Below are 13,672 nucleotides of genomic sequence, written 5' to 3' on the forward strand. Positions count from 1 at the left end.
CCGGAAGAGAGCCATCGGACATCCAATTGGCGAGAGTTGTGTGCCATTCTCCGGGCTCTGGTGTACTTCAGGAGGTTGCTGATGGGCCGGGCAGTTTTGGTCCGGACGGACAATACGACAGCTTTGGCTTACGTCAACCGCCAAGGGGGTTCCGGCCGCGCCTTGAATGCCCTGGCAGCTCAGATAGGTGCTTGGGGGGAATCACATCTGGTGTCCCTGGTGGCTTCACATATCAGGGGGGTGGACAATGTTCGGGCGGATCTACTCAGCCGCCGGTTTCCCTCCTCGGTGGAACTGGTCCTCTCGACCCAGGTTTTTGCAGAGATCTGTGTCAGGTTCGGGACCCCTATTCTGGACCTGTTTGCGTCTCCAGCCTCAGCAAAAGTTCCCCTCTTCTGCTCTCGTTTTCAGACAGAGGGTGCGTGGGGGGTGGACGCCGTCTCTGTGCAGTGGCCTCAGGGTCTCCTTTATGCTTTTCCACCTATTCCTCTTCTGCCTCGGGTGGTTCAGCGCATCAGAATATCCAGGGTGACTGTATTGTTGTTCGCTCCGTACTGGCCCCGCCGGAGTTGGTTCCCCTCTCTGTTGGAGCTTCGGTGCCAGGAGCCTTGGCTGGTTCCGAAGTGGCCTTGTCCCCTTCTGGGGGAGCTACGGTTGGGGGTCCGCCAGATACAATGGGCAGTGTGGATATTGCACGGGCTAGGCTGATATCTCAGGGGTTTTCTGGTCCTGTGGTGGATTCCATAATGAATGCTCTTAGACCCTCCACTCTGAAGGCTTACGGCAGACATTGGAGCCATTTCCGGGACTGGTGTGGGCGGTCTGGGATTCCCCCCCTGCGTTCTGGCCTCCCCGCTATCCTTCAATTCCTCCGGGATGGGTTTGACAAGGGCCTGGCGGTTTCCACGCTTCGCTCTCAGTGGGCCTCCATAAAATTCCTTTTGGGGGACTCTGATGGGCACTTGGATGGGGAGGTGTTGATGGGGAAGTTGCTCAGGGGTTTTTCTTCTTCCCGTCCTTGTACTTATAAGGGGCTTCCTCCTTGGGATCTCCCTCTTGTCTTAAAGTTTCTTCAAGGGCCTCCCTTTGAGCCCATTTCCGAAATTGATATGAAACATCTGACGCTGAAGACTGCTTTTCTGATTGCCATAACTTCTGCCCGTAGGCTTGGGGAGATTGGGGCTCTGTTATGTCACCCCCCTTTCCTGAGGGTTCTGCCGGACTCGGTGGTGCTGAGGTGTGATCCGAAGTTTCTCCCTAAAGTTGTTTCTCGTTTTCACACCTCTCAGGATCTGGTTCTCCCTGCCTTTTTTCAAAATCCGCAAACGCCAGAGGAAGTGGCTTGGCATAACATTGATGTGCGGCGGGCGGTGTTGGAGTACTTGGCTAGAACTGCCCCTTTCCGCCGCTCTGACAGTCTTCTGATTACTTTTGGCCCGGCTGGGGCTGGGCGTAAGGCATCTGTAGTGTCCATTAGCCGATGGATCCGTCTTGTGGTCTCCATGGCCTATGTGGCTTCGGGCCTGCCTGTGCCTGCGCACGTTCAGGGGCGGTCCACCAGAGGTTTGGTGGCCTCATGGGCCGATGCTAGGGGGGTTTCTCTACAGGAGATATGTAGAGCTGCCACTTGGGCTGATCAGAGCACCTTCATCAACCACTATAGGTTGAATGTCTCCCACTCGGGGGTTGGTTCCTTCGGGGTTGGAGTTTTGTCTGTGGGGATGTAAAATTGGAGTTATTAAAGGTGTGTGTTTCTGCACTGTTTTGACTCTGTGTCTCATTGGGACCTTTTTCCCCGTTTGTTGCTTTGGTATACCTCATGAGGTAAGTACTGGGACGAGGAAGAGTGGACGTGGAGGTAATGTTCTGATTACTTACCGGTAATCTTCATTACTCCTAGTCCTACTCTTCCTCATCACAGTACTGACGACCCTCCTCACCCTCCCTGAGGGGAAGGTCCCATGCTACGGCTTGGTAATATGAAACTAAGTGACGTGGGTGTGGGGGAGGAGTTATAGAAATAAGAAGAAATAGAAGAAGGTCCTGTGTCGGAGGCGGGTGCCTCATGAGGTAAGTACTGTGCCGAGGAAGAGTAGGACTAGGAGTAATGAAGATTACCGGTAAGTAATCAGAACATTATGCTTGTGTTTTAGATGTCATTAACTGCATATTACCCAATGATGACTGAAGGGGTTCTCGAAGACGAGATTACCTTCAAACATTGGACGGCATAAAGAACCAAACAATTAGTAAGTGTTCATATCCATTACTGAGTGATTATGAAGAGCAATATATGACACCCTTCAATTTAGTGACCATCTGTTTGTCGACTTATGTTTCCATAGGGAATGAGAAACCAGCGAAATGTAACGTCCCCAATACGTCTACTGTTTGGATACTTAATAGGTAGGTATGTAAACCGTATATGGTACTATATTACCATGATACAGGACACTATAAAGTAATAAGGAGTAAAAGACACGTCTTATTAATTCAGTTTGTGACAAGACCAGAGAATATTTCCAGAAACCCCCCTGAAAAAGTTCCAACAATATTTGTCAATGTACAGCTAGAAATGAAACCTGTTGGGTTGGTAAAAGCCACATTAAATAGGCTATACAATTCTAGTATTTTTAACACTTAAGCACATTAGCCAAGCACTTCAGTAGGATGGCTGATTTTTATGAATTGTGATTTGTTTGTATTTTGTTTTTCTGTAAGTATTGTTATCTATATATTTAATCTGTGACTGTTTTATATTAAATTTATGTATGTTGTTCTGTTTTATGACACACTGATTATAGGGTGTATCTTTAAACTTGCATGTCATTTTTTAACTGGTATTCGTTTTTTATAATTACAATAATACATTGTTGATTACAATTTGAGTAACCATTCAAGAGCACATTTAATTCTTTTCCTCTCTACACTCCTTATGTTGTGGTCTCTGCTATTCACAGAAAGCATGCACCGGGTCTTTATATTTTGAAGCTCTGTATTGAGCGAGGTTTGACCCAGGTGCATTTAAATCCTGTAGTCCCTTTTTGTGTAAAAATGCTTTGGAATACAATTTTTTTTTATATCATCATCACATAGTGACACCGCTGTTGATAGAGACATGGTGGATGGGTATGGATGGATATTTCCTGATCTTTCTGTGTAAGGTTTGTGCGCTGGTACTCAATGTTCATGCAGTCATCTCCCCCCCAGCCCCTGCCCAGCTGCTGCACGCTCTTCCTGATGACTATCCAAAGGAGAAAGGAGGGTTGATGTTGCATGCATTCATTCTTTTAATTACCTGCGCCTTTCATTGCTCAATTTGCTTATACAATAAAAATTGCACTATGGTGCAAGAGACTGCGCGACAATAATATGTGACACCCACTGCCAAACTAGCACTGCTGCATTGCCTGCAGACTGGTTGTCAGGAACCTGATGCTCGCTACGCCACTCGCCAACCTCATTCAATGAAAATCGCACTATGGTGCGATTAATGACACACTGCCACAAACTAAACTTTGAGTAGTTTCGATTTCCCCCATCCCTGGGCTAGCCCGACCCTAGGTCGGACTATCTGCAGCTGGGACCAGGGCGCAGCTAAGGCACATTTGCTATAAATGTACCAAATTTGGGTGCCCAGGCCAGAAACATGTGGCGACGTGCTTACGTTACTGCATTTGGGAAATTTGAGACCATCCGCCAGGACTACGTCCATCATGCACACAACGCACGCACTTCAGTCAGTGGCCCCCATGTGCGCTCAAGACAGTGACTGACTGACTCAGTACTATCTGAGCTGCAGCACCGCCGGCGCTAGCCCGCTGCATTCATCAAAAAAAAGTAACACTGAAGTGTTACCTTTCTTTGATGAATGCGGCAGGCTGTGACACGATGGCGCCAGCCAGCACTCGGTATTACAAAACACTGGGAGGGAGCGGCAGGGCTGGGCGGGGCTGCCTCTGCCCAACCTGCTCCCTCCCAGTGATTTGTATTATAATGGCAGAGCTGCTTTAGCCCCCGTCCTCGCACCCCACGCCTGACAGCAGCACCATGGCAGCGCGCCCGCTGTTCCTGCTCTGCCAGCGCCTTCACCCCAGCATGGGGTAGATAGAGGCCCCACGAGAGAGTGCAGGCGAGGACAGTGAGGGGCAGAATAACATAGGCAGGATCGTGGTATGGTGAGTGGAGTAGGGGCACTGGAGGGGCGCAGTCACTGGCGCTTCCCTGCACGGCATTGTGCACAGTAAGTTCATTTTCCCAGGCATACAGTTGTAGGTTTTGTGAAGCATCAAGCATATGATACTCCCTCCGCACCCCTAGAGACCGCAGCGTGCGCATCTGTAAGTTCAACAGTCACCTTTCCCAGGCCAGTATACATAGTTATGTAAATTTTTTGATCTGCACATTAACCCTTTCTCTGCGGAGTTGTGTGATTCCTTGGGCCCCGATACCCATTCTCTCCCAGTGCACACAGTTGTGTACGTATTTAGTTGCATTTCCACCTACTCACAGAGTAGTTTATTGTGTTTTAAGTATAAAGCATATCTTGAATAATTCCTTGGGTTGCATGTATTCCCAGGCATACATGTGCTCCATCTCCCAATGTACACAGTTGCTTCATTGGTTTCAGCTGCATCGCATCTGCCAGCACCACTAAAATTTGTAAAGTATCCGACTGCACGTCCTATCTCCTCTTAAGCGCATAGTGTTTTGTAACTTTCTCAGTGCAAAAGGGTGTAGATTTGTGAGTTTCGTTTGCTCTGTCTCCCAAAACCAGTTGCATTATCTCTTGGGTTGCGCGCTTTCCTACTTCTTGAACGCAGAGCTTACACAGATGTGTGATTGATGGTGCATCCACCCTCTGGCAGTGCACAATGATGTGTAAATCCTTAGGTGTTAATGGCCCTCCAGGTGCACATGGTCTGTGTGGTTTGCTGGTTTGCATGCCTTTTCCTAGTGGCACAGTTCTGTAATTCCTGCGGTTATACATGCTCTGAATTTCTCATTGCACATGTGCCCCTTACCTCCTGATTCACGGAGTTGCATTCTTTGTTCTCCCCGTGTATATTGCTGTGAGTCCTATGTTGGTATGTGCGCTAAATCCTGCTGCGCACACAACTGTGTACGTTTTTAGGTTGCACTTGTACTCTGTCTCCCGGGTGCACAGTAGTGTAATCGTTTGGGCCACAAGCGCTTTCCTCGTTGTTCGTTGTACATGGCTGTATGAGTTTTTAGGTTGTACATCAGCCAGTGGCGCCCCCAGAAATTTTTCATAGGGGTGGCATGATGAGATCACTGGGGAGGCATACCAAAACAAACACATAACCGGCAGGCAGGCCGGTGTTTGTGGGGGGGGAGAGACAGCGTCTTTATAAGGGCCCCTCATTATCTCTTTGAAGGGTATGAAGAGTGAGTGTGTCATGGTAGATGTGAAAGAACATTATTAAGGCACCGGCCCTTCCTTTTTCTCCTCATTGATACCTTGCAAGCCTGCTTCGGCCAAACTCTATTATTCGTGTGTCTCTTTAAAAAAACAAATCCGAAATCACTAGACCGATTTTTGTGAAAAGTGGGCAATTTACAAGCCCAGAGCCTCCAATGAATTTTATGATAAGTCTTTTCACTCCCCCACTGTCGGCTCATGATGGCCTGGACTCTGACTCGGCTTCAAGTGATTATTTGTTGGCTGCATCTTGTCTCACTCGCCTTGCAGCAGGCCAGCTTATTGCTTCATTTGTGCTGAATTTTGTAGTTCATAGAGGTGTGCCGCGCTCTGGAGTGCTGTATATCCACACAGTGTTGCAGTAGGCACTGCTATAGAGTTGTGTGGTGCTGCCATGCTGGAGAGCTGTGTGCTGGTGCAGTTTGTTATGCTGTATAGTGGTACACTGTTGCAGTTGTGTTGCAGATCCATGTACTGTTGCCATTTGAAGTGGTGTATATATACTGTGCAGCTGGGACATTTGAGAATATCTGTGGTGTGCATGCAGTTTAACTTTGGAGTGGTACATATCTGTTATGTTATTTTATGAGTTGTGTTGTAATGTAAAATGTGAGCACAAATACAACTGGCAAGGTACTTTGCGGTGTCATTTGGCAGTACTGCTTATTAAATGCAACTCTATTTTCACTACTGGTGGCAACTAGTAGACATTCTTGAGTATGGTTCTGCAAAATAAGTATTTACCTATGCGATGATGTTTTTAAAAAAAAAAAAAAGAACAAAAGGAATGTTATCACTTTCTCAAGCGTTTACACAAAACATAACATGCAACAAACACATCAACCCTCCATAAGTACCATTTTCTGTAAAGTCGTGAATTGATGTGATTCACGGATGATGGTTTGAGGGGCACTTTTTTCAGGCGAGGAGTGGGCCACTTTTTGAGGCGAGGGGTGGGCCACTTTTTTAAGGCAATGGGTGGGCCACTTTTTTTTGGGTGTCCGGGCCTATTTCTTGTCCCAGTCCGACCCTGGCTGGCCTGAACTGTGCCGGCGTGCTCTGCCCTACGGCTCACATTGTCTGACTGCCCTATGCTCTCTCCCGCTCCAGGCTCCCGACCATCGTCTTCCGCTCGCTGGCTGGATGGCTGCTTAGCTGACCTGCTGCTAATGCTGGCCTGCTTCCACGGTGCCCCTGGCCCCCCAGCATCGGAATCGGACTGGACTGAGGTGTGGAACAGACTGCCTGGGCACCTCCGACCAACTGACTGTGTCCAAGTCAACTTGAACTAATTAGAAGTAAGTGTGGCGTGTTTGTTTGTAATAGCAGCTGCCTGCAGGGCACACATCTGCGCAGTGCTGCTCTGCGCTTCTGCCCTTTCTTTTGACTAAGTTGATTGATCATCAGATTCATCACCGCCTTTTATCTTTTACGAGAGGTGGTGGTGTGTGTGCCTGCCTGTCGGAACTCTGCCCTGCCGTTATTGATTGAGGGTGGGAAGCCACTGCGGGCTGCTGCCCCGCCCGGCCCAGCTAGGCCTGGCCTACACTTGTTGTGTGTATATAGCTTTTTGCTAGCAACTGGGATCATGGGCATTTGCAAACCCAGGAAACAACTGTGGGTGAGTGTGAGTGAGTGAGTGAACTTTTCTTAGCCGCAAAAAAAGTTGCACCCAGAGTTTTATCTAGTATGACTGAGTATATTCCCCAGTCCCAGCCAGCCAGCAGCCCTGAGGCCACAAACATTAGTATCCAACGGTACTTTATTACATTAACCCTTACCCAAGGCACTTACTTGGCCGTTAAGGGAATAAAACCTGTGTGGCGAATGCGAATCACAATGTTGCACTGTACATTTAATTGCCTAATGTAATATAATATATATGCACAGGTATAGTTAACATTATTTTTAGATATTTTTGTAAGCTTTTGATTTTTAACTGAAAAGGGGGGGCTGGCAGGGGGACGTCAGTCAGATAATTCTGGATGGGTTAGATAGAAGGAGGTACTAGAAAGACAAGTGTAAGGGGAGCCAGTTGTGGTGTCACATGGCCAGTTAGTCCCGGGTCACGTGACACGCCGGAAATAAAGGAATCACCGGAACTGGCGTTAGAACGCCAGTCCGGGTTTATGCATCCAACCAAGTGGTTGTGTCGTCTTTGCCTGCGATACCATTGCGCTGCGTGCTACCGGCGGCCTGCAAGGTATACTCCTGAATGTCGGGCCTGCATGCAGCCCGGCAGGCCGACATCACACCAGTCAGCGAGCCAAGGCAAAGGGACTGGGAGTTGAACTTGAGGTAAACAAAGTAAACATGCTGGACGGACACGTTGATTTGAATTTTAGTGACACTAGTGTTCTCGGCAGGGTCAGTCTTCTCATGGCCCTGGTCGCCGACCTGCCTGAGCATTATATTTTGGATAGGATTTGGTCAGCAGGAGCGCTGCGGAGAGGAGCAGACTCTGTTGCCCACTGCCCAGGCCCAACCCTCTGTGTCCTCGGCTCATCTGCAGCAATGCTTCAGAATGAAACAGACAGTTTACTAGCTTGGGGCCTGGGCCTCCTGCTAAAGTGCCAAGGTGACTGACGTGTGACTCACGCTGGGGATGCATCGGCGTGCGCCGCGTGGGGAAAGCAGTAACTGTGGTCGTGCTGGAAAAAGCAGCTGGATGTATTGGAAATAAATAATGCCTGTGCTGTGTGCTTGTAGTCCTGCACCCAAAGTCCTACGTTATATGATGATTATGTGTTCTGTAAGCCTTATGCCCTACATTTCAAGTGCTATTTTGATTAAGGTAATAGCTATATTGCTAACTGGCCCAATGTCACACAGATTATCTTTTGATGTCTTGAATTTTTAACCAAAGCAGTAAACATATGGAGATTAGGAATTCCATTTTTCCCAGTACGGGCTTGCAAGTCCAAGCTTGCAAAGTGGTGCTCTGGGCTGGCTGAGTTTGGTCACATGTTGGGTTTTTGGCACTAAGAAATTATATTGCACTGATGCACTCAGGGAATAATGACAATTATATTGAAAGATGTATACAATTGTACTTTAAGTTGCTTGCTAATGTTTAGCTTTGTTTCAGGAGGATCCATATGTCTGTTGCTGGGACAAAAGGTTATTTTTGGTCTGGTATTATATTGGTATTTATATTATCAGGGTATTGTATTTTAAACTCAAATGCATGGTCTAATTATGGCTTGTTTGTGCGAGGCAGACAACCTTGTGTCAGAGAATCTAGCAAAAATATTAAAACATGCTTTCATTGCAGTCTGTGGTTTTGCATTGTTTGGCCTGGTTACCACCAGCATGGTATGGTATATTGCTTGCAAATATTCATTGAATTGTTCTTTTTTGCCTTGCTGATTGATGGATCGGATTCATATCTCCAGATTTCATTGTCAAATATAAATAACATTTTAATTGGACGTTCCCTCCATAACAAATGTGTGGTGTGTAACTGATAATAGATGTGGCTCGTAGAAGTGGAAGGTTTTATATATTGGGTATAAATCCCAGGCAGGTTTTCCTTGAATATTAAGCGTCAACAGTTCCTAGTTATACCCGCAAAATTAAGGAAATGGTAGTGTCCCCTGGCCCGACCTCACTCTGACCCGACCGGCATGGCGGCGTGCCCCATGAGAGGTTTTTCGCCCCCTGTGGCGTTAAAGCCTGGCTCTGGCAGTGTCGCTATATTACTGAATATAGTTATTGCTGTCTCACACAAATATGCCTTAAATTGTACTACGGTTTGTCAACAGTTTAACCATAGAATACAGCAATTATTACTTGTCATCATTACGTGTCAATTATTACAGCCATTACAGCAGTCACGGCAAAGCGTATTGCCTTGTGCAAGAGGCGGTTGTGCTCAAACTGATCTACAACCCCACTACAGGGAACTGCGACAAAGGAAACATCTGATAAGGTGGTCGCAGCGGCGGCATCTCCAGAGATCAACTCAGCAATGCCCACTGAGGCTAAGAAAAAGAAGCTGAATTTAGGACAGGTTGTCCTCAACGCACAGTAATCCTTGATGACACAGAGGGGGTCGCCTTAGCGACGTCAAATATGACTGACTACTTCCCCCTCTGGTATAGGAGGGTAAGGAACTGTTAATTGACGTGGCCAATGACTTAAAAGATCTGAGTACTGTTCCCTGTTTGGGAACTAAAACCATTGAGACGGTAGTGCGAGCCTTAATTAAACCGCTCCCATCAGTACAAATTGAATCATTCATCAATCCACCCACTTCGAGCGAAGCCTTGCTGCACTCTTCAGCTCCCTTTGATTCTCCCGAACAGGTGATGGAAACCTATGACACAGAAATCTATGCAGCTATACGGCTAACCAAGGTTTCTGTTCCCTTCAATACTAACTCCCTCGGTGTGAGCACCCAAGAAGATCATTCATCTTGGACAGAGGTCAGTGTGTCGAGCACCCCAGTCCTGCCTATTAATTCCTCCTTTCACTCCATCCCTGAACTGTTTAGATCGATCACTTCTGGGGCAGTGAGTGAGACGAAGGCTGACTTGAGTAAACAGAAGGTGGATGATGCGAGTAACCGCTCCGCAGAATTGGACGACAGTGACTTTCCTACTGCAATCTTCAATATACTGGAATCCCTGTTGAGACAACTGCTGTTGAATACGATGGCTATTGAAACTAAACTCAATATACTTGACAGTAGGGTAGATGAAATAGCTCACCTGGTCAATGAGCTCTTGAAAACCTATTATTCACACACAAGGTCTATGGATACATTTTCCCAGGGCCTGATGACCATCTCGGAATCTGTTACAACTATACCATCTCAGCTAAGGAAAGCTATAGGGGCAACAAATTGACCGATGAGGGATACAGCCACTTCCCCAGACCCTAACTCCTGGTACCAAAGGAGGAAGAAGAAGGCAGCAAAGCAGGCAGCTATGTATCTAGATTTGTCCACAAGGAAAAGGGGCACTGCAAAAGCTTCTAAAACCAAAGCTTCTTTGGAGAAACCACTGGAAGTAGGGGGAGAAGCAGTAGGTAACCAAAACCGGGACCATGATGGCAGCTCATCTACTAAGTGTGTGGTGTTTGTTGATTTGGAGATAGAAGACGAGGAGGAAACTGCAGCCATGAGCTCGAAGAAATGGGCAAAAATCAGCAGCAAATCTGAAGTTACTAAGAACTGCCACAGTGGTAACACTGTGAAGACAGGACTGGCAAACTGCATCAGTACGTTTAAAGACTCAGCCGCAAACATGCCAGCTGACAACCCACAACCTATTACCTCAAGTGAATCTCCTTTATATCTATGAAAGTGGGGGGCGTGGAAGCACCTATATCACGCACTAATTTGAATAGTAAGGCAGAGGGATTCCAACTCGCAGCCAAAAAATGAGGGGAAGTACAGTGACTCTGCTCCCCCTCAGTCCCATAAAGTCTTGATGATCCAAAGTCTACTCCATAAGACTCAAAATTCCTACATGAATCGCACCCGGTTTCTGAACTTGCTGTATGCAATTATTCCATTGAGATTCATTAATAGCAGTGATATGAAGATTGCGGACATATGTAAGCAAGCACAGTACGTCACTTCTTACATTCATTTCTATTCTGAAGATACTCTTACATTTGTATTGGAACAACAAGAAGCATTTTTTAAGTTGGGTTACTATTGTCATGTGACTAATTTGTATTCATTTAGATATTTTGACCCACTTCCCTCGTCTGAAGAAGAAGAGCCTCTCCTCACCCCCACAGGAAGAAGGGCTTGTACACACATGGCCTCCCTCCCAATGCCTGCGCAATTGTCTCAAATAATGGTTAATTCCTTCGAGCTGGGTACTCGGAGACAGGAAATGAGGGGTGATGAGCCCCACTGGAAATGGTTGGCCAAGCAAGTGGAAAAGAGGGTGACACGAGATTCCTAACCCCAACAGTGGCCACCCTGTGTTGTACCTATTTTGGAATTCTAGGGGCACACACATTTGTCTTTAAAAGAAAGTCTCTTTGAATATTTGGACGGGCTGAGCATGGTAATGCTGCAGGAAACTTGGCTAACGGCCACTCAGATTGTGGATGGCTGGAATTTTATAACAAGAGAAGCGTAGAAGCGCCCTAGGGGGCAACCTAAGGGAGGCCTTGCTCTAGGGGTAAAAAACACCATGGGGCTGAAAGAATACAGCTGGGCCTCACCCAATGTCCTGATGGGATGTGTGACTAGCCACACTTCGGGAAGGGAAGCGGGCCATCTGGAGGTACTAATCATTGTAATTTATGCTCTCCCTTATGAGGCAAACGTTGCCAAGACGCTTAGGGAAATGGAAAGCATCTTCAGTGGACTGAAGACCACTGGGCTCATTCTCCTCTGTGGGAACCTTAATACCACTAGACCGCTTTACGACATCTCCGGATAGAGGGAGACATCCTGAGTAGAGGGAAGATAGAAGGTATAGAATCCAGGGTGAGAACGCACCGCTGGTGTCTACAATTGACCAGCCTGCTGGCAAGATACAGATTTGTGATGCTAAATGGAGCTCGGCCATCTGACAACGCAGCCAACTTTAAACGGGTGGGTAACGGTAAGGGTAGATCTTAGACTACATGTTCTTAGCCAACAGGCCCTCACTTGTACTTGATAGAGGTGTTCATCCATGTACAGAAAGTGACCACTATCCGATCATTGCACACCTTGACCTGCAGTTGAGGGGGGCAATTCAGGGAACTACAGGTCAATTAAACACCAATCCAACCAGGGCAACACCGGTGGCACACAATGCTCTGCTTGCATATATCAATGTGGAAGAAAATGATCCCTTAGGGTTGATCACTCTATAAAAAAGCCATGAGGGAAATTGGGAGTGTTCCTTATCCAAAACCAGATACCAGGGGAAGGAGTGCATAGGGAGGATGATCTTTCATTCTCATAAGTATGACAGTGCCATTCAAAAAAGAAAGAGGAAGCTGCGAGAAGAATTGCGAACTATTGCTAAAACTGTAATCTTCTCGGCTTCTCATAGTGAAGAGACCAAAGGTGGTAAACAAGATACCTAAAATGGCTAAAAAGCCATAAATACTCTAAAGAATGTCCTCTATGGAGGGAACTAGTACACTCCTTGTTAACAAATGACATAAGACATTTTTGGCGTATAGCTAAGGCAAAAGAGCATAGTGGTGAGGTATTAATCTTGTGCCAGAACTGGTCTGGATAGGCCATATCACGCAGGTTCTGGGCGGAGTGCTGCAAACTAATGACAGGGGGAAGGCACCAGCAGCCAATTGGTTGTATGGCCTGGAATCTTATGGTATCTTGAGGCTGATTGGGAACAGCAAGGCCTCCAGAGCGCAGTGCCCTGACGGGATATGTAATACCATAGTAATATCTGAACCAGTTCTATGGTCACTGGCACTACACTGCATGTTCAAATGCATAGAAAAGCTACAGATGATACCTAGCTCATGGTGGGACAGTATAATTGTACCTATACTAAAAAAGGGAAAACGCAAGGCCAATATAATTCCCCTATACCAAACTGGTTTTCGAAAAAATGTGAGTACGAATATTAAGATCCTTGCCTTAACCACCATTATACAGCAGGCAGAAATCAGTAAACTCCGGGTGTATGCGGCGTTCATTGATTTTAATGCTGCATTCAACATGGTGGACCACGTCAGGCTGTGGCGCAAATTGGAAAGAACACAGACCGCCAGGGTTATTAAAAATGCTCACCCTACTGTGCTCTCAAACCAGGGTCAAAATTAGGTTGGACAACCATGGCAGCACTATGGCGTGGATACCCACATCTAAGGACTTGAAACAGGAATGTACACTGGCACCCATGTGCTTTAACCTATACTTGGCAGACCTGAGCGAGACCTTGAGGAATCCGTCCGCTATCCCTCCCAAGTTAGGACCAGTACCAATCTAATGGTTGGGATACGCAGACGACCTGGTCATTTTAGACCTGGCACCGGGCAGTCTACAAGCCAACCTGAATAAATTTGCGGTGCATGTGGAGGAAAACTCCCTGGTGATAAACATCATGAAACTAAAATCATGATATTCGACTCGGGGAGAAGGAAAAGAAAACCATGAATCTGGGAGGTTAATGGTAAACCGCTGAATGTGGTTCACTCCTATAAATATCTAGGAATGCATTTGAACAGTAGACTAAGCGGCACTACCATTTTGAAGAAATCAGTCTTAGAATTAATGCCCCTTAGGGGGACTTTGCTCTT

The 13,672-nt window shown here is 46.8% G+C and overlaps 1 long non-coding RNA gene across 3 annotated transcripts in view; it reads left to right on the forward strand.

Moving 5' to 3' along the window:
* Positions 1–4,003: 4,003 nt before the first annotated feature.
* The window catches only part of LOC138526000 (uncharacterized), a 78,792-nt gene continuing 69,123 nt past the window's right edge, over positions 4,004–13,672 (forward strand). For all 3 annotated transcript variants that reach the window (XR_011283463.1, XR_011283462.1, XR_011283464.1), the window contains exons 1-2: positions 4,004–4,178; positions 6,554–6,741. This is a non-coding gene — a long non-coding RNA (uncharacterized lncRNA). The remainder of the gene's footprint in view (positions 4,179–6,553; positions 6,742–13,672) is intronic.

Source organism: Ambystoma mexicanum, chromosome 1q, assembly GCF_040938575.1.
Source record: "Ambystoma mexicanum isolate Mex_15411 chromosome 1q, UKY_AmexF1_1, whole genome shotgun sequence".
NCBI lineage: Eukaryota > Metazoa > Chordata > Amphibia > Caudata > Ambystomatidae > Ambystoma > Ambystoma mexicanum.